The sequence below is a fragment of the Dipodomys ordii genome, unplaced genomic scaffold, assembly GCF_000151885.1.
Source record: "Dipodomys ordii isolate 6190 unplaced genomic scaffold, Dord_2.0 Scaffold83, whole genome shotgun sequence".
Lineage (NCBI taxonomy): Eukaryota > Metazoa > Chordata > Mammalia > Rodentia > Heteromyidae > Dipodomys > Dipodomys ordii.
Window position 1 is genome coordinate 9111581 of NW_012267299.1, and position 20747 is coordinate 9132327.

Genomic DNA, 20747 nt, shown 5'->3' on the forward strand with positions numbered 1-20747 from the left:
CCACAGCACCACTTCCGGCTTTTTTCTTTTTGCTTATGTGGTGCTGAGGAATCGAACCCAGGGCCTCAGGCATGCAAGGCAAGCGCCCTACCACTAAGCCACCTTCCCAGCCCCTCTCTCTTTTTCTTATCTACCTTACACTCTCTCTTTTTTTCTTTTTTTTTAAGTTTAATTTTATTTTCAAGGTAGTGTACAAAGGGGTTACAGTTACCATACATAAGGGAGTGAGTACATTTCTTGTCAAACTTCTTACTCCCTCCCTCATTTTTCTCCCACTTTCCCTCCTCCAATCCAATCCTCCACACATTGTCTTGTGAGTATTTCTGTTGCATTGGTTCACCCTTTGTCCTTTGTCTCACCATTTTGTTGTTTTCCTTCCCTTCCCTAAATCAGATAAACATATAAACAGTATCCAAGGCACCAAAATCAAATACAGTGACAACAAGTGATAAACCATAGGAAAAAAAAACACAAGAGAAAAAAAGAAATAACATAATATGTTAAGAACAACAACAACAAAATAAAACCTCTTGTTTCCATGTCTTGGAGTTCATTGCTTAGCATCATCTTATATGGTCATATGTACATAAGCTAATAGAGCTCCCCTTTGACCCAGCAATTTCCCTTCTGGGCATTTACCCAAAATGACCACAAACAAGGCCACACTAAAGCTACCAGCATAACCATGTTTATTGCAGCATTATTTTACCATAGCTAAAATATGGAACCAACCCAGATGATCCTCAGTAGATGAATGGATCAAGAAAATGTGGTATATATACAATATAGAATTCTATGCTTCCATCAAGAAGAATAACAACATCCCATTCATAAGGAAATGGGAAGACTTGGAAAAAAACATATTACATGAAATAATCCAGACCCAAAGAAACATAGATCCTATGGTTTCCCTCATTTGTAATAATTAGTATATGTCTGGGACGGTCCTAGCAGATACCTTATACTCTCTTACATTGAAACAGTGCACTTAGATTCAAGCTGTAAGCCCTTTTAAAGGCTTCTGTATGTTACAGAAGGATTTCAGTGAATGAGCTACTCAATTCAGGCTCTGCAATGTGAATAGGAATAGTGTACTAACAGTTCACATTTTAGTTAACTTACCTGCATAATGAACTTACTAATGCCTGAGAATTTATAAAATATAAAAAGCTCAACATATTTCTGTGACCTCCAAAGTCATTCAATGTCAATACTCCTAGAGGAGGTGGTACAGTTGCAGGAAGGATGAAAAAGTATGAAAATTAAAAGAGGAAAATTTAAAAAGAAGTGAAAATGGGACAAAGATTCTTATCATGGAAACAATTTCACTAGTTCATAATTGTGTGTTTATAAATTATGCTTTGTTTGCTCTTGTAATACATGAGCAAACAAGTGAGGGGCTGACATCATATAATTATCTATATTGTGCATTGTGCTTTTTATTGAAGCTTTTAAAGACTAGGACCCAATGAGATGGATTCCATTGGGAAATTTTTCTTTCTGGAAAAGGGGTCTTATGATAGACAGTGAAGAAAAAGGAAAGAGGAAACAGCATCTTTGGTTGAAGTTGAGAGGGCTCAAGATGTCACCAAGTTGGAAGAGGATAGTGCTCCCATTTTTAAAAGTAAGTGACTCTCATCATTCTCAACCAACACTGATGATATTGAAGAAGTCTTTGGGATGGTCTATTTCCCATGAATTTAATACAGGCCTAGCTTTGTTCTATCACTTAGAAAATCTTTAAAAATAAGTTAATCAGGTATAAATTTACCTATTCGCCCTTTAGATAAATTTTATCTACAGAGTTAAGTTTTTCTTGCATACTACATTGGAAGAGAGGATACTAAGCCAAATACTTAGTTTTTTTGGTTTTGAAGTTTGCAACCAGAGAGGCTGAAGTCTCTCTAAAAGTACATAAACTATCTGTACACATACAATATATATTATGATATAAATCACAAAGAAAAAAGGTGGGAAGTGAAGAAATAATGCAGAAGGTAAAACAAATTTTGGGAAGATCAGTGATTTCCAGAGTGATTACACATGACTTTGAACCAATAAGTTGAAAACAATTCCTAAACCTATTAGCATTCTGTGACTATTATTTGCCATTTTGTGGTACTAATCAGTAGAACACAGCTCTTTAAAATAGGAATGTTGTTAGTTGTAAAGATATGCCAAAGGAAGGTGTTTATGTTGGATAAGTACTGAGGAACTATGTCCAAGTACATAATTATGTGCTTAATTTTTAAATAATTTTTAATTTTAAATACATTTTCCTCCTCTTAATTCTTTCTATTTTCACTATAATCATTCGTAAAATGAAACTTTCACTACAATTTAACAGTAACATAGAATTGAGCATCCTAATTAAAACAGCATGCATACGGGAATGTTCAGAGATGTTGTTTTGGGGAAGTGCCAACAGTTTATTGCAAACAAAATGAGAATACTATGTTTAAACAAACAATTGTTTACCTTTGGATGCTCTAATGGCTCACGCCTGTAATCCTAGCTACTCAGGAGCCTGAGATCTGGGGATGGATCATGGTTCAAAGCCAGCCCAGGCAGGAAAAGTCCCTGAGACTCTCATCTCCAATAAACCACTCAGAAACCCGGAAATGGTGCTGTGACTCAAGTGGTAGAGCACTAGCCTTGAGCTGAAGAGCTGAGGGACAGCGCCAAGGCCCAGAGTTCAAGCCCCACGACCGACAAAACAAAACAAAACAACAACAAAAAAAATAGACTAATGTGTGTGGACTTGAAAACATGTCAAAATACGATCTGATTTAATACCTTAACTGATAGTTACATACTATGAAAATCTTCCAGAAAGGATTATATGCTATGAATCGCACTGAGTTTTAAGATTCTTCACCATATTGAAGAATACACAGTGATAAGAGTGAAGTAAAACTATTTTCTGTGGGATGATGTAATGAGATTTTTTTCATCAAATTAGAAAAAATAAAAAATACACAGCTGACAACAATTATCATAAAACACAGAGATTAAGTTGGGGTAGAAGGGCTTTTCTCTCTTATGTTTTGACAGAATTTATATTTTATCATAAATATAATTTATTTAAAGCTAGCTGATAAGGAAATGAAATTATTTAAATGCTGATTTTAGTGTCAATGTAATATACAAACATAAACAACTCCCCCTAAATATAATAATATTTTACAATATGTATATGCATATTGAAGGAATAAAGACAGCATATCACAGTGCTGAGAGTGATATCTGAGTGGTATGGAATGGAATTTTAAATACATATCTGTACTGAACTTTAGTCTCCTATATTGTCCTTGTATAGTCAAAAGTCACTGTATAAAGAAAGACATTTAAATCTGTGTTTCAAGCACCCTATTTTCTTTTTAGATCTTAAATTCTCATTCAAATTATTCTGCATAAGTACCTTAGAAGTATATGCCAAGTAAAGATTAGAATGAATACAAAGGGTAAACAAAGGAGGAGGCTGCAATGCTTGATAAGAAATGTATGCATTATTCTACCCATGTAATTGTCACCCCTCTGTACAGTATGTTCACAAAAATTTTTTTAAAAAGATTAGAATGAATACATTATAAATTTACAAACATCAGAGAAAATTTTTCCCCTGGCTGTATAAAGTATTTAGAGACATGATTTTTGTTTCATTCTGTAATAGATTTTGTATCTCCATATTCATTTTTCTTATAAATAAGGAGATGAGTATGTAAGTAAGGTTTTCAACACTATCATAAGCAAAAGTCAAACCTACATTTGATATCATTAATAATAAAATCTAATTCTCATTCATTTTTGAGTGTATGCAGACCTGGGTAGTGAACTCAGGGCCTGGAAACTGTCTCTGGGTATTTTCCCTGAAGACCATCCCACCTCTGGATTTTGGTGGTCGTTGGAAATAGTTTCATATATTTTCCTGACAAGAAGCCACAAACCACTGTCTTCAGATATCAGCCTCTTGCATAGCTAAATTTACAGTCCTGAGTCACCAGTGCCCAGACCCTCATTAGCTTTTTATCTATTCCCTTGCCTTCTTTCCTGGCTTTACCTGATGCCCCTCATGTATTTCATTGAGAAATAATAATCAAGGACTTTTCCTTAATGTGTCTTTTGTTGCTCTCATTGCCGAAAACCTGTAGACTAGACTGAAGTATTGAGAATGTTAACAAGAGCCCAGATTCATTCCCTAAAGGTGCAGTAGATTTTGTGTTTCTACTTTACACCAAAATTTAATCCCAAGACCATGGCATAGCAGTAACTCCCTGAGCACATTTTCTACATACACTGTTGAGTCAGTAAACTCTACAGGGCATGAGCATTTGGGTCAGCATGTGGTCATAGGAGCAGTCATGCCTGCCCACTGTTCTAAAGCACAGAAGAGCTAACATCCTTCTGAGAATAACAAGCCTTCAGCATTTATTTCAGTGCAATAATTGGAAGGACATAGTTTCTATTTGTTTTAGGTCAGCAAAATAATAAAGAAGGGTGTTTGGGTTCTGGGATTGGATTCCATCTCTAGCAATCCCTACTTGTTAATTTAGGGGAGATTACTTAATTCCTCATAAGCTTCATATTATTTTCTAAAACAGAGCTTAATAATGGTCACTACATAAAACACCACATGTTTTGCATATAGTAAGCCTTTGGTAGAAGACAGCTATACCATTGTTTTGATTTAGAAAGTGAATTTATAACTTCTAATAACTTTTTAAATGAGATGAAGAATTACTGGACCAGTATTCCAACAGTGATGCCCTCATGACAATATGTTGGAAAAGAACTATACATCTTGAGGGGAGATAAAGGGAAGGGAAAGTAAGAGAAAAATGAGGGGGGATTAACAAATTCAACAGGAAAAATACTTTGTACCTTATGTATGTAACTGTAATCCCTCTGTGCACCACCTTGACAATAAAACTTAAAACAAACCATTTAAATAGGGATACAGGTGGACCCATGGCAACAATGAGATGTACAAGTCGTTATGTCAAAAAACAAACTTTACAACTTTGGCCTGGGAGGGGGGGATGGGGCATGTGGAGATGGGAAGGGATGGGAAGGGGAAACAAAGGAGGAGGCAACAATGCTTGATAAGAAATGTACTAGTTATCTTGCCCATGTAATTGTAACCCCTCTGTATGGTATTTTCATAATAAAAAAAGAATAATACTAAATCAGTAATGCCTGTGATTTAGACTGGCTTATGAAAAGGCAAAAGGAAAAATTCTGATAACCTAAAGAAAAATGTTTTTCACAATAAAAACTTTATCGAAACTATAAATAAAAACTGAAACATTCCAAATGGTACAATGTAAATATTTTTTCACAGGTCACAAAGAAGGTGTGTATGGCATTGTATAAATTTATTATTGCGATATGGTGTGCATACCCGAAAGAATATAACCATGTGTGAAATCATTATTGAGAAACTGCAGCAGGACTAGAGTTATTGCACATTCACAAATGAGATCCAAATAAGTATGCAGCAGTGATACAGTTACATCAATAGAAGAGTCAAATCACTGTGTTTCTGCATATTAGTCCAAGTGGGCACTGTGAAGGTATCCAGCACCTGCTTTAGTACTGAAGGATGAGTTTGTTCTCTTAGTGATTGGAATCCTGCTGAAGGGTAGACTTACCTCACAGCGGCTTCTGGATTATCCCAATTGGAGGCACCTAGCTTAAGGTTAGGAGCTTACCATGTTCTCCAGAGCCAAAGACTGCTCTTAATACTGTTGTGTGTCCCAACCACCCTGTCTCGACCCAGGTAAACTAAAGTCATTCACATGACAACTGTTTGCATAGTAAACAAGTATTGATTCCCTTCATGACTAGCTGAACTCCCCATTCCCGTCTGTCCATCCTGCATTCCCCCTTTTTCTTCCACAGAGGTTGCTCTAAGCAGCATATCATAGCAAACATCCTGCACAGAAAACACCACCTCAGAAATGCCTTCGCAGAACCTAAGGCACATGTCTTTCCAAATTTAATTTTAAACTGACATTATTTTTTTATTGTGAAAATACCATACAGAGGGGTTACAATTACATGGGCAAGATAATGAGTGCATTTCTTATCAAGAATTGTTGCCTCCTCCTTTGTTTCCCCTTCCCATCCCTTCCCATCTCCCCCACCCCCCACATCCCCTCACCACCACACACACACCCACTGCCAAAGATGTACAGTTCATTTTTGACATAAGATCTTGTACATCTCATTGTTGCAATGGGTCCACCTGTATCCTTATTTAAACAATTTCTTTTTTCCTTTCCCCTCCACAAATTATACCAACCATACAGTGAAAACAAGGATTATACCATGGTGGAGGTACATACAAAGCAACAAAGAAATATCTTATAAATATGTTAGACACAATAGCAAGAAAGAAAAAACATTTGAATCCTGATCTTGGGGTTCATTTTACTTAACATCAACTTATCTGACCTTTTCTGCTTGTGTCAGACATATACTAGTTATTGCAAAGAAGAGAAACCATGGGACCTATGTTTCCTTGGGCCTGGCTTACTTCACTTAATATAACTTTTTTCCAAGTCTTTCCATTTCATAACAAATGGGGCAATGTCATTCTTTCTGATGGAGGCATAGAATTCCATTGTGTATATATACCACATTTTCTTGATCCATTCATCTACTGAGGGACATCTGGGTTGGTTCCATATCTTAGCTATGGTAAATAATGCTGCAATAAACATATTTGTGCTGGTAGCTTTAGTATGGTCTTGTTTGTGATCATTTGGGTAAATGCCCAAAAGTGGGATTGCTGGGTCATAGGGGAGCTCTATGTGAAGTCTTTTGAGGAACCTCTATATTGCTATCCAAAGTGGCTGAACAAGTTTACACTCCCACCAACAATGCAGTAAGGTTCCCTTCTCTCCACATTCCCTCCAGCATCTGTTGTTATTAGAGTTCTTGATTATAGCCATTCGAACTGGGGTGAGGTGGTATCTCAATGTTGTTTTGATTTGCATTTCTTTTATGGCTAGGGAGGTTTAACATTTCTTCATGTGTCTATTGGCCATCCTTCTTTCTTCTTCAGAGAAGTTTCTCTTTAAGTCTTTAGCCCACTTATTTATTGAGCAGTTGTTTCTTTGAGGATTTGGTGTTGGGGGATTTAATATTTTTGAGTTCCACATATATTTTAGATATGAGACCCTTGTCTGTTGTATGGCTAGTGAAGATCTTCTCCCAATCCATGGGCTTTCTATTGATCTTGCTAGCTATGTCCTTTGCAAGCTCTGCAATTTCATGCTATCCTATTTGTCCAACCTTTTTTTGATTTGTTGTGTTTCTGGGTCTCTTTTCAGAAAATTTCGGCCTGTGCCAAGGAGACCTAGGGTATCTCCTTTCCATCTTGTAATGTTTTCAGAATGTCTGTTATAACTCCGAGGTCTTTGATCCATTTGGAGTTGATTCTGGTACAGGGTGATACATAAGGATCTAGCTTTAGTTTTCTACAAGTGATTAACCAATTTTTCCAGCACCATTTACTGAAGAGGCTGGCTTTCTTCCATTCTATTTTTTTAGCTCCCTTATCAAAGATTAGATGACTATAGGTCTGTGGGTTCATTTCTGGGTTTTCAGTTCTATTTCATTGGTCTTGAGGTCTGTCAGGAATGAGACAAGGATGTCCACTCTCTCCACTTCTCTTCAATTTAGTATTAGAATGCCTAGCTACAGCAATAAGACAAGATGCAAACATAAAAGGGATCTAAATAGGGAAAGATGAAGTAAAACTCTCCCTCTTTGCAGATGACATGATCTTGTAATTAAAGAATCCCACATAGTCCACTCCCAAATTATTCAAGCTGATTCAAAACTTTGGCAAAGTAGCAGGGTATAAAATTAACCCTCAAAAATCAAAGGCTTTTCTGATGCCAACAGTGAGAAAAGCGTGGCTGAAATCAGGAAAGCAACTCCATTTGTAATAGCCCCACAAAAAATAAAATACCTAGGAATTAACTTTACTAAGGAAGTGAAGGACCTCTATGAAGAAAACTTTAAAAACCTGAAAAGGGAAATCAAAACAGAACTTAGAAAGTAGAAAAACTTCCCATGCTCCTGGATTGGAAGGATCAACATCATGAAAATGGCAATAGTTCCCAAGGCTATCTACAAATTCAATGAAATACCTATAAATATTCCAACCTCATTCTTCAAGGAAATAGAAGAGGCAATCCAAAAATTCATATGGAACAATAAAAGACCCCAATAGCAAAAACACACCTCAACAGAAAGAACAGTCCTGGAGGAATATCAATGCCAAATTTCAAACTCTACTACAAAGCCATAGTAATCAAAACAGTTTGGTACTGGCACAAGAATAAACTCACATTTTAAATGACAAATCCAGACACCTGACTCTTTGACTTTGTAATGGATTTTTTTTTTTTTTGGTTGGTCATGGGGCTTGAACTCTGGGCTTGGGTGCTGTCTCTGCACTCTTCAGCTCAAGGTGAGTGCTCTACCACTTGAGCCACAGCACCACTTCTGGTTTTCTAGTGGTTTATTGGAGATAAGAGTCTCATGGACTTTCCTGCCCAGGCTGGCTTTGAACCAAGATCCTCAGATCACAGCCTCCTGAGTAGTTAGAATTACAGGCGTGAGCCACCAGCGCCCAGCTTTTAATGGATTTTTTTTAACTACACAGTTGTAATGGGATTATATCCAACTATCGGTTTTGCTTATAAATTGGAGAGGTGTGCAATTCTCAAAAGGAGCAGAAAAGCTCAAAAGCTATGTGCGCATGACCATATAAGATGATTCTAAGTGAAATGAACCCCAAGATAGGGACATTAAGAGGTTTTTCTTTGTTACTGTTGTTTTTTAATGTACTGTGTGAATTATTTTTCTTTTGTATGTTCTTCCTCCTATGGTATATGCCCTGTTGTCACTGCACTTGATTTTGGTACCCTGCATCTCGTATATACATTTGTCTAATTTAGGGAGGGGAAGGGGAATAACAATATGCTGAAACAAGGACACAGGATGACCCATTGTAACAATGATACTCTCAAGAGTATCATTGGAAATGCACTTCAAAACTCTGGTGGGGAAGGGGAATGGAGGTGGGGAAGGGAAGGGATGGTAGGAGGGTTCTTCCTCTCTTGACAAGGAATGAGTCCGAATCCCATTGCCTGAAAGTCACCGTGGAAACAGTACTGAGCTTGTGACTAGTGTGGTGCTCAGCCTGGGCATAAGAACTGAGGGGTCTTGAGAACAAGTGGAATGCTGCCAAGCCCATACCCTATTTAAAAAAAAAAAAAGCTCCCTGTGGACAAAAGAGGCTCCCAACATACAAAGAAGGGAAGTTCATGTAGTGAAAGCAACCTTGAAGCAGACAACTGGCCGTTTTACAAGAAACCCGATTCCTCAATCTGAACAGTGAAAGAGTTTAGGGTCAGGACACTGAGCAGATGCATAAATGCTTAGTTGTAGATCCATGCCCCTAGTCCAGTGATAATAGCATGTTAACCCTGTCATTATCCTATCTTGACTGAAAATTGGGAATATATCAATTTAAAAAAACTAAAAGACTACAGGTCATTAAAGCATTCAATCAATAATGACCTGAGATGTACAAATCTCAATGCAGAAATACAAGAGTTGGGGGAAAAGCAATAAAAGAAGTAGCATAACTCCTTAAGCCTTCACAATTCCATAGTAACATACACTAATAACAGCACATTGATTATCTCAAAGAATTGATCAAAACAATTTTTGGTGAGAATGTTGTGGAAGACCCAGTATACTCTGTTGGAATACAAATTATTTTAGTCACTGTCTAGAGGTTCCTCAGAGAAGTAAAAATAGAATTATGATGTGATCCTGCTATATAGCTCTTGATAAAATATCTGAAAAGGAATGCACACAAGCACTGGCAGTCAAGGTACTGGCATAGTCCTGGCAATCGCAGCACTATTCATATTCCGAACTATGAATTAACTTAAGGGCCTACCAACAGACTAATGTATGAATAAATGTGGTATACATATATGTATAAACAACAGTATTACTCAGCCACAAAGAATGAAATTAACTGTTTTGAGGGAGAATGGATAGAGATGGAAAACATCATACTAACTGAAATAAACAAGACTGAGTAGGAGAAATATCACATTTTGTGTCTTATGTAGAATCTAGACCTGACAGAGAGAGAAAGAAAGAAAAGAAGGCAGGCAGGTAGGCAAGAAGGAAGGAAGGAAGGAAGGAAGGAAGGAAGGAATGTAAAACTTAGACTATTTGACATTCATTGCCAAAGGGCAAAATGAGAGTATAAAAAGGAAATGGATATGATAAAGGAAGCATATACACAGGAGTATACACTTATATACACATGTATAGCATACATTGTACATATACTCTATACTATATAGTGTATATAGCATACAATGAATACACATACAGTGTATACATGTGCATACTCATGTATTGAAATAGAACACTGAAACCCATTACAAAATGTTTAAAATTGAGAAGAATATGAAAATGACAATGCTAGATAGACAATGTACTCATTATCTTGCTCATGTAACTGTAACCACTCTGTACGGTATTCTTACAATAAAAATATACAGAAAAAAGAAGAAAAAAAGAAAATAACAGAGGGATAATTTTCACTAAAGAATATTATATGTAATTATGGAACTATCTTAACAAAACACTTATACAATTAATATCAGTATAGGGGCTGGGAAGGTGGCTCAGTGGTAGAGTGCTTGCCTTGCATGCATGAGGCCCTGGGTTCAATTCCTCAGCACCTCATAAGCAGAAAAAGCTGGAAGTGGGGCTGAGGCTCAAGTGATAGAATGCTAGTCTACAGCTGAAGAGCTGAGGGACAGCGCCCAGGCCCAGAGTTCAGGCCCCACGACTGACAAAAAAAAAAATTATTATCAGTATAAAAAGACATGTAGAGAAAAGAATTTGAATATGGCATTAAATAATATGTAATTTAATAATTACAGTGTATAGAGGGGCTTTGAAATGCTGTCTCTGGGATTTACAAATTCCCAGTTTAATTTCTTTTATAAACAGGCTGGTTATTTTGAATATCTTTGACCCATGATGAAATAATGCAATAGTTATCAAGTAAGCCAATTAATCTTCTTTTCCTCTAAAAAAAAAAGACTAAGCCTATGAATTGTTTACTTATGGTCATTTTCTAGGTTAGTAGCAATGGAGTAACAATTCTCAGATTAAAATCCACACTGACTTTTGCAATTTGCGATAGTTTGAGACAACGCTTTGCCACTGATTTTAAAATCTGGGTGTTAAAATACAAATCAGAAAGAAGACAGTTTAATCTCAGGCTATATCCTTTAAATTTGCTATCAAAATCTGGCACACTCATAGAAAAACCTAGCTTTATAACTTTATAAATAAGCAATATGTGACTAATGCATTACTTGGCCTCTGTAGAACTAAAGATCCCAGTGCACTGGTGGCTGTTTTGTTGACTAGTAAATCTATAGCATTAAGATGGTGACATTTCAAACACAATTGGATTATTAGTACAAAAATTACCTAGTCCAAGCTCCTCTTTCCATGGAGAAAATGAGATGAACCAAAATGGCTGTGGGCTTTTAAATTAGAAAGAGTGCTGTACTCTTGCGGCTCCTGCCAGTGTTTAGCTGCCTGACCTCCTAGGTCTTGTTTTAATTTTTTTTTAGTATAGTCTCCATATTTGAGGAATCCCAGGAGTATGAAATACTCTATAATGAAGAGCATGAAACTTATTGTGGCAGGATGCTGGAAGAGAATTAAATGAAACAAGGTGGATAATTCACCTTGCATGGTCTTGGTATATTTTCAGTAAATGGTTGCTATTTCCTAGAGAAGAGGAAACAAGAGCTGATAGGAATTAAGAGAACAGGCAGCCAGCCAGCCACAGAATCAAAGCTACCTCTCGTCACCCTGTACAGAGCTCCAAGAACAGAGCAGAGGACATTCGTCTTGAGAGGTTACAAAGCGCTTCTTTGGCTCTGGTACAGAGCCATGCATCTGAGACCTTGTTGATCATTTCATTCTGAACTTGGGCATTCTGTATTCACTGTAGTGTCAGTCATTTGTGGTCAGCCAGGGCATGCCCGTGGAATTCTTCTTCCTGTAATAGTTAACTAATGGCAAAGCATGTTCCATTTGTTGAGCTGCAATAGGAAAATGCCAATCATGCTTGAACTTGTGGGGTAGCCTCAGAGACTGGAGGTGCACAATCCCTCAGGGCACACTGACTTCCATCTAACCTCCTTTGCAGCCACCTGGAGAATTCCTGCCCATCCTCCACAGGTAATACAAATGCAAGCTTCTCTGTAGCCTTCCCTGACCTCTGTGTCAGGAATATTTATGAGAACTCCACCCGTGAGCTTGTATAATACTGTGAGTGCCTCCATTCTATGACAATTTTAGTGTACTGTAGTCAATAGACTTTAAATGATTCTTTTACATAAACATCCTTAAAGATTGTTTTAAATCTTGAGGGTTTCTTACTAGGTAAAGCATGTGCATGCACTTGTATCACACACACACACACACACACACATACACACACACACACGCATTAGATAAGCTATAGAAATCTTGAAATTGTTAAATCCATGGATCTGATATAAAAATTCTCAATCAGATTTCCACACATTGCCGTTTGTGTTTCAATTAATGTGACTGTCATTATAGACTTTAGAGAAATGAATAGATAAGTGAATGAACTACACAAATAATATCTATCTATAAGGTATAGTTTATCTGAGGAGGTAAACTATAGGCCTACCTATATGAATGGCAATATTTTTCCTAAGAAAATCTTAGGAATTATGTGGCAAATCCATAATTACTCATAAAAAAACTAGATAAGAGAGTTTTAAAAAAGTTCAATGAATTTATGGCTGGTGAAACATTCCAAAATGACTTTCCAGACTTTTCAACCTAATCTTGTCTTGATTCTCTTTCTAATGCTTCTGAGTCATGCAGACGATGGATAGAGGGCAAAATTAGCTACAGTCACTCTCTGAAACACAAGCTGCAGTAATTTTTCACAGGGGCACAGGTTAAGTGATGGAAGATTATTTCCTCTTTCAGCCCTCTGTTTCTATTACAGCCAAATGGAGATTAATGTGCTTTGCCTTTTTGGAAAAATGGTGAAACTTTATCTCCTTGTATCTTCTTCCAAATGTACCCCATCTGTTGATGCTACAAGAGCTCAGAGCCACAGGCCTGGCACTGAATGTGACAATGTTGTAGAGGCTACCAAGTGGAAACAGAGAAAGGCATAATGCGGGTCCTGAGAGTGTTCAGTTCACACCCAGGAGCTCATAGCCTATGAGCAAGCGTACCTTACCCCTTTCCTGACAGAGGAGGATCTCAAACTCTGGGAAATGGTAGCCTCTAAATGTCCATAGGAATGGCTTCTTGAAGAACGGCACTTTCAGTGTATGAAAGTCTATTTTCTCATTTTGTGATATTGTTTTAAGAACCAGAAATTCCTTCCTCTTCAGTCTTTCCCAACACACCCACTTGAGTAAGCCTTGAGGGAAAAAAAATGAGGAAGACATTACAGAATTATTTTCCTTTGAAGGTAAACTCCACCTTCTCCCAAAGGCAACTGGCAAACTTATCCTGTGCTGCTGCTAGAGCAAGACCCAAGAGAGAGAGAGCTCTCCCTGATGTCCTGTGAGCCTACAGAGGTCTCTAGTGGAAATGCAAAGCAAGCACAGCTTTCACAGAGACAGCTGTTTGGGGTCTCCCACATTATACACTGCCAAAAGCCAGTGGCAGGCAGGCCGCAAGCAATCTCCTTCCACATAGATACACACGTGCTTTGACCAGAATTCCATGAGTTACGGGTCTCTGCTTTATTTTAGAATTTAGAGAGCAAAATGAGTTTTGAAAAGGAGCTTTGGAAAGGGAAAATATGAGGTAGCCAGTCCTTGCCTCTTCCTCCTTGCCTGCTCAGAAACTGTGTTTCTAACTTAGAAAGGCTAGGATTCCAAAGATCTCTGAGCATATTAAAAATGTGAGACATTGCCTGCCATAAACTGGGAGTGGTGTGAGACTATGCAAATGAACACAGATTCTTCCAGAGCAGGTTTGCTCTGTGACAGTGGCATGCAGATAAGAATCTTCCCTTATACAGAAGATGCTCAAGTGTTACTGACTCTCCTTGTGAGACATTCTAGCATCTAATGACTTCTTTTTTCTTTTTTTGTACGAAATAGGTGAAGATCCTGATTCTTTCAAAAGAGAAAAGAAAATCAAGCATAGAGAAATCCATAATTGGGTTTCATTTGTTCACAAAGCCAATCATGTGATTTCTATGAGAGAAGATATTCTTAATGGAGAGTCTAAGATGGCCTTTCCCCTGTGCTAGCTGCTTGGGAAGGAGTTCTGTTCTAATGAATAAATGAAGCCTTCTGTCTTCCATCTTTTTGGATTGCATGGGGTTACCGGTGGTACAAACACTTTGAAAACTAGCGCCCCTGGGGAGCTGGTAAAGTCACAGGGAAGGAAGCTTGACTAATTCTCAAAGGGCGTGGGTTGTTCTTACCAATTTCCACTGTGTTCACCAAATCTGAACCCTGTCCCTGGAACATGCCTCCCACGAGGAGGGTTGGGGGGTGGGAAGTGCTGAGATTGACTTCAGTTGCTCTGTTTACCATACAGAAGGGCACCTCAATGATGACAAGATCTTAAGGTCTAATTTAGGAAATCAAGTAATCCCCTCAAATAAATAAAGGAGAACTTTGACAACAAATAGCCTCTAGGCGCTATGCCCCACCCCCTCAGACACCTCTGTAATCATCCGCTTTTATGTCTGTCTTGTAATGGCTTGTTAAGTAGCTGTGATCCCTGTTATAAACTGCACTGCTGCTGCTTCTGGGGTGTCAGCTGCAGTAAAGCTCTTACCAAATACTTGTGAGCTATATTCATCGTTCATACATGCATGCAAGGTAGTGATGCATTTTAAAAAGGGATCTTGTTTATTTTAAGAGAGACACGCAAAGAATTTTTTTATTGTTAAGATGCTGTACAGAGGGGTTATAGTTTCACAGCAGGTATCCAGTTACACTTCTTTTGGAACAGAGTCACCCCCTCCCTCATTTTCTCCCAATTTCTTCCTTCCCAAAGAAATTTTGACCAGATTGTTTATATTGATTTAAAACGGACGTTGTATTAGTAGATCATTATGCTAGAAACAAAAGAATGGATGCAAAGAGTTAATAGAATACCGAAAGAATTCACTAGAAAAATTCCAGGAGATTCTCTCACTCTTTTAATGGTTAGATCCAATCTCAAACTCACAATAAGCCTCTGAGGGGGATATTATTACAACCATTTAATAGAAGAAGGAAGATTAGGGAATTTTAAGGAACAAGAGTAAGCTTTGAATTCATGTGACAAAAACAACAAGCAAAATCACTAGGCTCTATTTGGAGAATTGGAGGGGTTAGTTAAAATCTGATAAAATGTATTATTACCAGGAGTCTAACTTGGGGTGAATGTATGAAATAAGGGAATAATGTTGGATGGAATCAGAACAGCACAGAGCGTGCGCGCGCACACACACACACACACACGCACACACACACACATACACATATATACACACACATACACACACATACAAGTGCAAGGAGAGGCATGGGATATAAGGCTTAGAAGGAGGCAGCTGTCTGTGATTCTTGCTTTAGGACAAGATTCATCCCACCTATAGTCTGGAAAACATTGGACACCAGTCACACTATTTAAGGGTTTCACTGAGCCTTAGAATCAGCCATTTCATGAATACATCTCCAAATGTATACTCTGGTGCTACCTGCAGGCAAGCCTGTACCTGTACCTGTAGAGTAAACACTTCTACAGTGACTTGAGACCAGGTCACTTTTGTTCTCAGCATCTTCCAAAGACTTCACAGCTCTCTTGCAGCAGAAAGCCCTGCTGGCTTCCACCTACAGGAACCTCCAGTAGCTCGTCTCAATTTGCCCCCCTGCCTTCAGCTCTTTCTTCCCACTCTCCATATGCTCCAGCCACATTAGCCTCCAAGCTGATAGCTCATCTTTCCCCATACATCATAAATCTCCATCCACTTATCTATTTACCTTAGTCCTTACTTGTGGTAAATTTCTTCCTTGTGATCTTATTTAAAATCACACACACACACACACACACACACACACACACACACACACACACATGCATACGCATTCTGCCTCATACTTCACAATCTCCATTCTTGTTTGTTATTTTCTCCTTAGCACTTATCACTAACATCGTATTTTAGTTACTATCTCTTATATAGGTACATAAGCTCCACAAGGGCAGATGTTTGTCTTTTTTCCCCCCTGTCAGTCATGGGGCTGGAACTTAAGGCTTGGGTGCTGTTCCTGAGGTTTTGTGTCCAAGGTTCATGCTCTACCATTTTGAGCCACAGCTCCACTTTGAGTTTGGAGTTGGTTAATTGGAGATACAAGTATTGAGGACTTTTCTGCCATGGCTGGATTTGAACCATGATCCTCAGATCTCAGCCTCAAAGTAGCCAGGATTACAGTTGTGAGCCTCCAGTGCCCAGTTATGTTTTTCTATTTTGGCATGTGCCTCTGATAATCCACAGACTATCCTAAGTTTTCAAGAATTCTGGTTAAGTAAGTAAATAAAACAGAAATGTATATTTTCTTTCCAAAGGGGTAAATATGATATAATAGCCAAGTTCCATCACTGAGCAGTAGGCAAGGACAATCTTCCCAGTTTTGAGGCTGGAGTTTTTGAGAAGGAGGTTTGTCTTCAGTGTTCAGATGAACACGAGCTAAGGGAGTATGTTCTTTACAGAAGCTGCCTTTCTTCCATGAAAGCTCAAGCTCTGTAGAATAGCCTGGAGTCCATTTTCATGTACTCCACATTTGATTCATTACCAATTCACACCTGCTTTTATGGAATAGCTGCCCTGCGCTCCTACGCAGAGGTAGAACGTATCTGTGATATTTCAGTCACTTCTTAGAAGAGGAGAGAAGAATCTCTTAAGGTTGCTACAGTCAGGAGGGCATCTCTCCTGTCAAGGACAGAGAGACTGTCTCCCAAGCTGTTGAAGTTGGTAATAGCTCCAAGTGCATTCCTGTTCCCAAGACTGGCTCCTCTATACACACAAATTATAATAACACAATCTTGTATTCACTTTTAGGAGCATATGCTTTCCCATTTCTGTAGCCAGTTCATCTTTTTGAGGAATTCTGGTGGACAACACTAATCTAGAATAACAAAACTTTTGATTCACTAGCATTTTCTTATCAATGGATTTCTTGGTAGCATCTTCCATTTGTGTGAAGAGAAGTTCAAAGGTCTTACAGGGTAATTGCTATAATTTCAATAGAGGAAACACACCCATTAATTAGAAGTGGTTTTCACTAAATCTATTATATTACATCTGGGCATAGTTTGCACAGTTTACTTGAACATAAGCAGAGATATGTTGTTCATATTCAACATCATTCCTTACATAGCAAGTGCTTTTTCCAGACTCATGTACCTTTGTCTTTGTAGTATCTAAGAATTGTCTCTTATCTACCTGGCACTTCTTGAAATCTACTCTAGTATCTATTGCATACATACAAGCCAGTACTTTCCAAGCAATTTGGAGATACATGAAATTGTAGCACATTTTATTGTCATTTCCCTTTTGTCTCCTATATTAAAATGTAAGCTTCTGGAAGATAATAGCTGGGACAACCAAGTTGCATGGAATTATTCATCAAAAACTGTAGCTCATCCATCATTTTCTTCCTAGCACTTAGATTGGTGGCTGGAAAACAGTAAATGCTCAATAAATTCACTCATTCATTGTTACTTGTTTGACACTAAGACAATGACCTAGGACAGACTTAGTCTTCACCCCTCCCTTCTTCAAGATAATCATATGACCAAAAGGGTAATAATGTTTATCCTGTAGAAGAAAATCAGGGCACTAACAATCTAAGGACCATGGAAGGCAATAGTATTCCAGTAGCAGGACCAACATGTGACAGGATCTTGTGTGCTCAAGTTTCAGGGTAATAGTAGCCTCTCAGATTCAGCAATGAGGAGTTTCAATTACCAGAAGCTCTCAAGAATCCCCAAAACATGAGTAGGGTTTTTTCTCAATAATAAGTGACCATAATACTGAGCAGTGACAGTGAATCATGTTTCAGTGACAAGGTTACGATGACAAGTTTCAACTTCATTCTTATGAAGTATAACAATCCTTTTTGACATTCTTTATCAAATGGCTCACTGAAGGCTTTCAAAGAGTGCTTTTAAGACATTTGGCTTCCCTTTGGAGAAGCAAAAGCAAAGACCATAAGAAAGACTTCTCTCAAAAGAAATGAATTATACAACTGTCAGCTGGTTTTCCATTGTAAACCCTGTATGCTTCTCCCCTAACATAACTGGAATCCATAAATGGCCTAAGCACCACAAATGGTCTAACCAAAGAGCAGGAGATCAAACTCACTTTAAATTTAGGACTTTCTTTTCATAGCTTCTGTATCTGAAATCAAAAGCAATTTTCCAAGTGCTATAGAGGGATTCCCTGGGAATTTTCTATGTTAGTGCTTAGGACACTAAATAACTATGTGGTCCATTCAGACACAACCGAGATAAATAGAAAGATTCTGTATTTTCAAATTTTCTGCATTTGAAAATACAGAATTTAACAATCTCCCTCAAGAAATAATTCCAATTGTCAGCATCCTTTTCTGTGAAGAAAATAGGTCTGTGGATTAAGTCCACATCATTTAAATTATAGCTTAAGTTTTCCCACTCATGTAGACAAGGAGATAGGTCATGAATAAAATGTGTATGTTCTGTTACTCACAGGAGAATAGGTTTGGGCTGTAAGGTGCTTGGTGCTCATTGAGACTCCATCAGGGACCTGGTCTCCAGCAGCTTCATTCAGAGGAACACTAATGGATGAGCTTAGGTTTTATGGATTTTCATGCTGGCTTTGCAAACCTAGCAGGAGACATTAGTTTTGAGCATGCAGGGCTGCACAGGAAGTACTTGCCTGACAGCTACTAGCTTCCAGATTACAAGTAACTCACTCCAAATGGAAATGTCTGTAAACCTTTCTTGGGTTCCTAAGGGAAAGTATAATACCACTGTTTCCTTCCTCATTTTCCAGACATTCCTAAGGCTCTGGACAAACGAAGCAAAACTAGATTATGAGGCAAGAGATCTCTACTGATTTATGTGGGTATGTATGTATGTACAAATGTGTTCATGCACTTACATGTCTGTGTGTTTCTGTGCTTTTGAAGCTGGGAAGTCCAAATCCAAGGTATCTACAGATAAAGTTTCTGGTGAAGGCCAACTTCTTGGTACATAATAGATACCTGTTATCTCCCTGAGTGTGCACATGGCAGAAAGACCCAGAAAGAGAGTTCACTGGGATCTTCTTTATAAGACTTTAATAACATTCATGAGAACTCCATCCTTATGATCTACTCACTGCCCCTGTCCCCAAATCCCCACCTGTAAATATCACGTTTGGAATTAGGTATCAGCATATAAATTTTAAGGGACATGATCAATGTATATGCATATCCAGAACAACCAATGTCTATGCATATCTATGTGAGCTCACGGGTGACTCTGCATATGTTATAAGTTTGAAGTAATAGTGTATATTCATACATATGTATGTCCTAATTTACATGCACATACATGTGTTTGAGTTAGGTGTTTGTGAATTTGTATGCATACACATCTGTATATAATATGTATTTGAGGTCTGTACATATTCATATATGTGAATGTGTTTATGTGTACTTGTTAATATGGATGTGTAGCAGGGAAGGCAAATGGAGAATCTGGAGCTGGGCATTTGTGAGGCTCACACATGTAATCCTAGGTACTGAGATCTGAGAATCATGGTTCAAAAATAGCCAGGACAGGAAAGTCAATGATACTCCTATCTCCAATTAACCACCTAAAAATTGGAAGTAGCTCAGAGTGGTAGAGCACTGACCTTGAGCACAAAAGCTCAGGGACAGCACCCAGACCCTCAGTTCAAGCCCCATGTCTAATAAAAAATGAAAAACAACAACAACAACATAGAGGTATCTGAATCATTAGACCGAACAGTGCTGAAAAAAGAAATTAATGGAAGGAAAGTTGAATATCATAGATATATAGATTTTTTTTGGTTCCTGTACTTTAATAGAATTCTTGAAGGAGTATCTGATGCAGATTATACGAGGACTATCTCTCAGTCCTCATAAACACAGACAATGTGGCCTCTGACCTATGACAGTTCATATTGCCACATGAGGGCCCTACCTTCTTAGACCTCTCATTTCACAATTAGCATTTGATAGCTTGTAGAATAAAGGAAACTCAATGCCAAGTTAAGAACTCATAAGATTTCAGATAATTGCACTCACCACTATGAATCTGAGAAATGAGTAGGTAATTAGTTTTGCTCTTCTAAATTTTTAGGATAAAGGGAAGAGGAAAAACAAGCAAAGATATCTCCTAAGTTTATGGTTAACTTTATTTTCCATTATCAATAATAAGAAATGAGTAGAATGGCCACATTTATTTTATTTATATGTTGACATTTTATTTCATTTTGAAGCTAAACATTTTGGTAATTACAGACACAAAACTGTGTGAGAGAATATTCTAACTGTGCAACTTGATATTGATAATGTCACTATAAAATTCAAAATGCCTTATGAAGGGATATATTAATATGA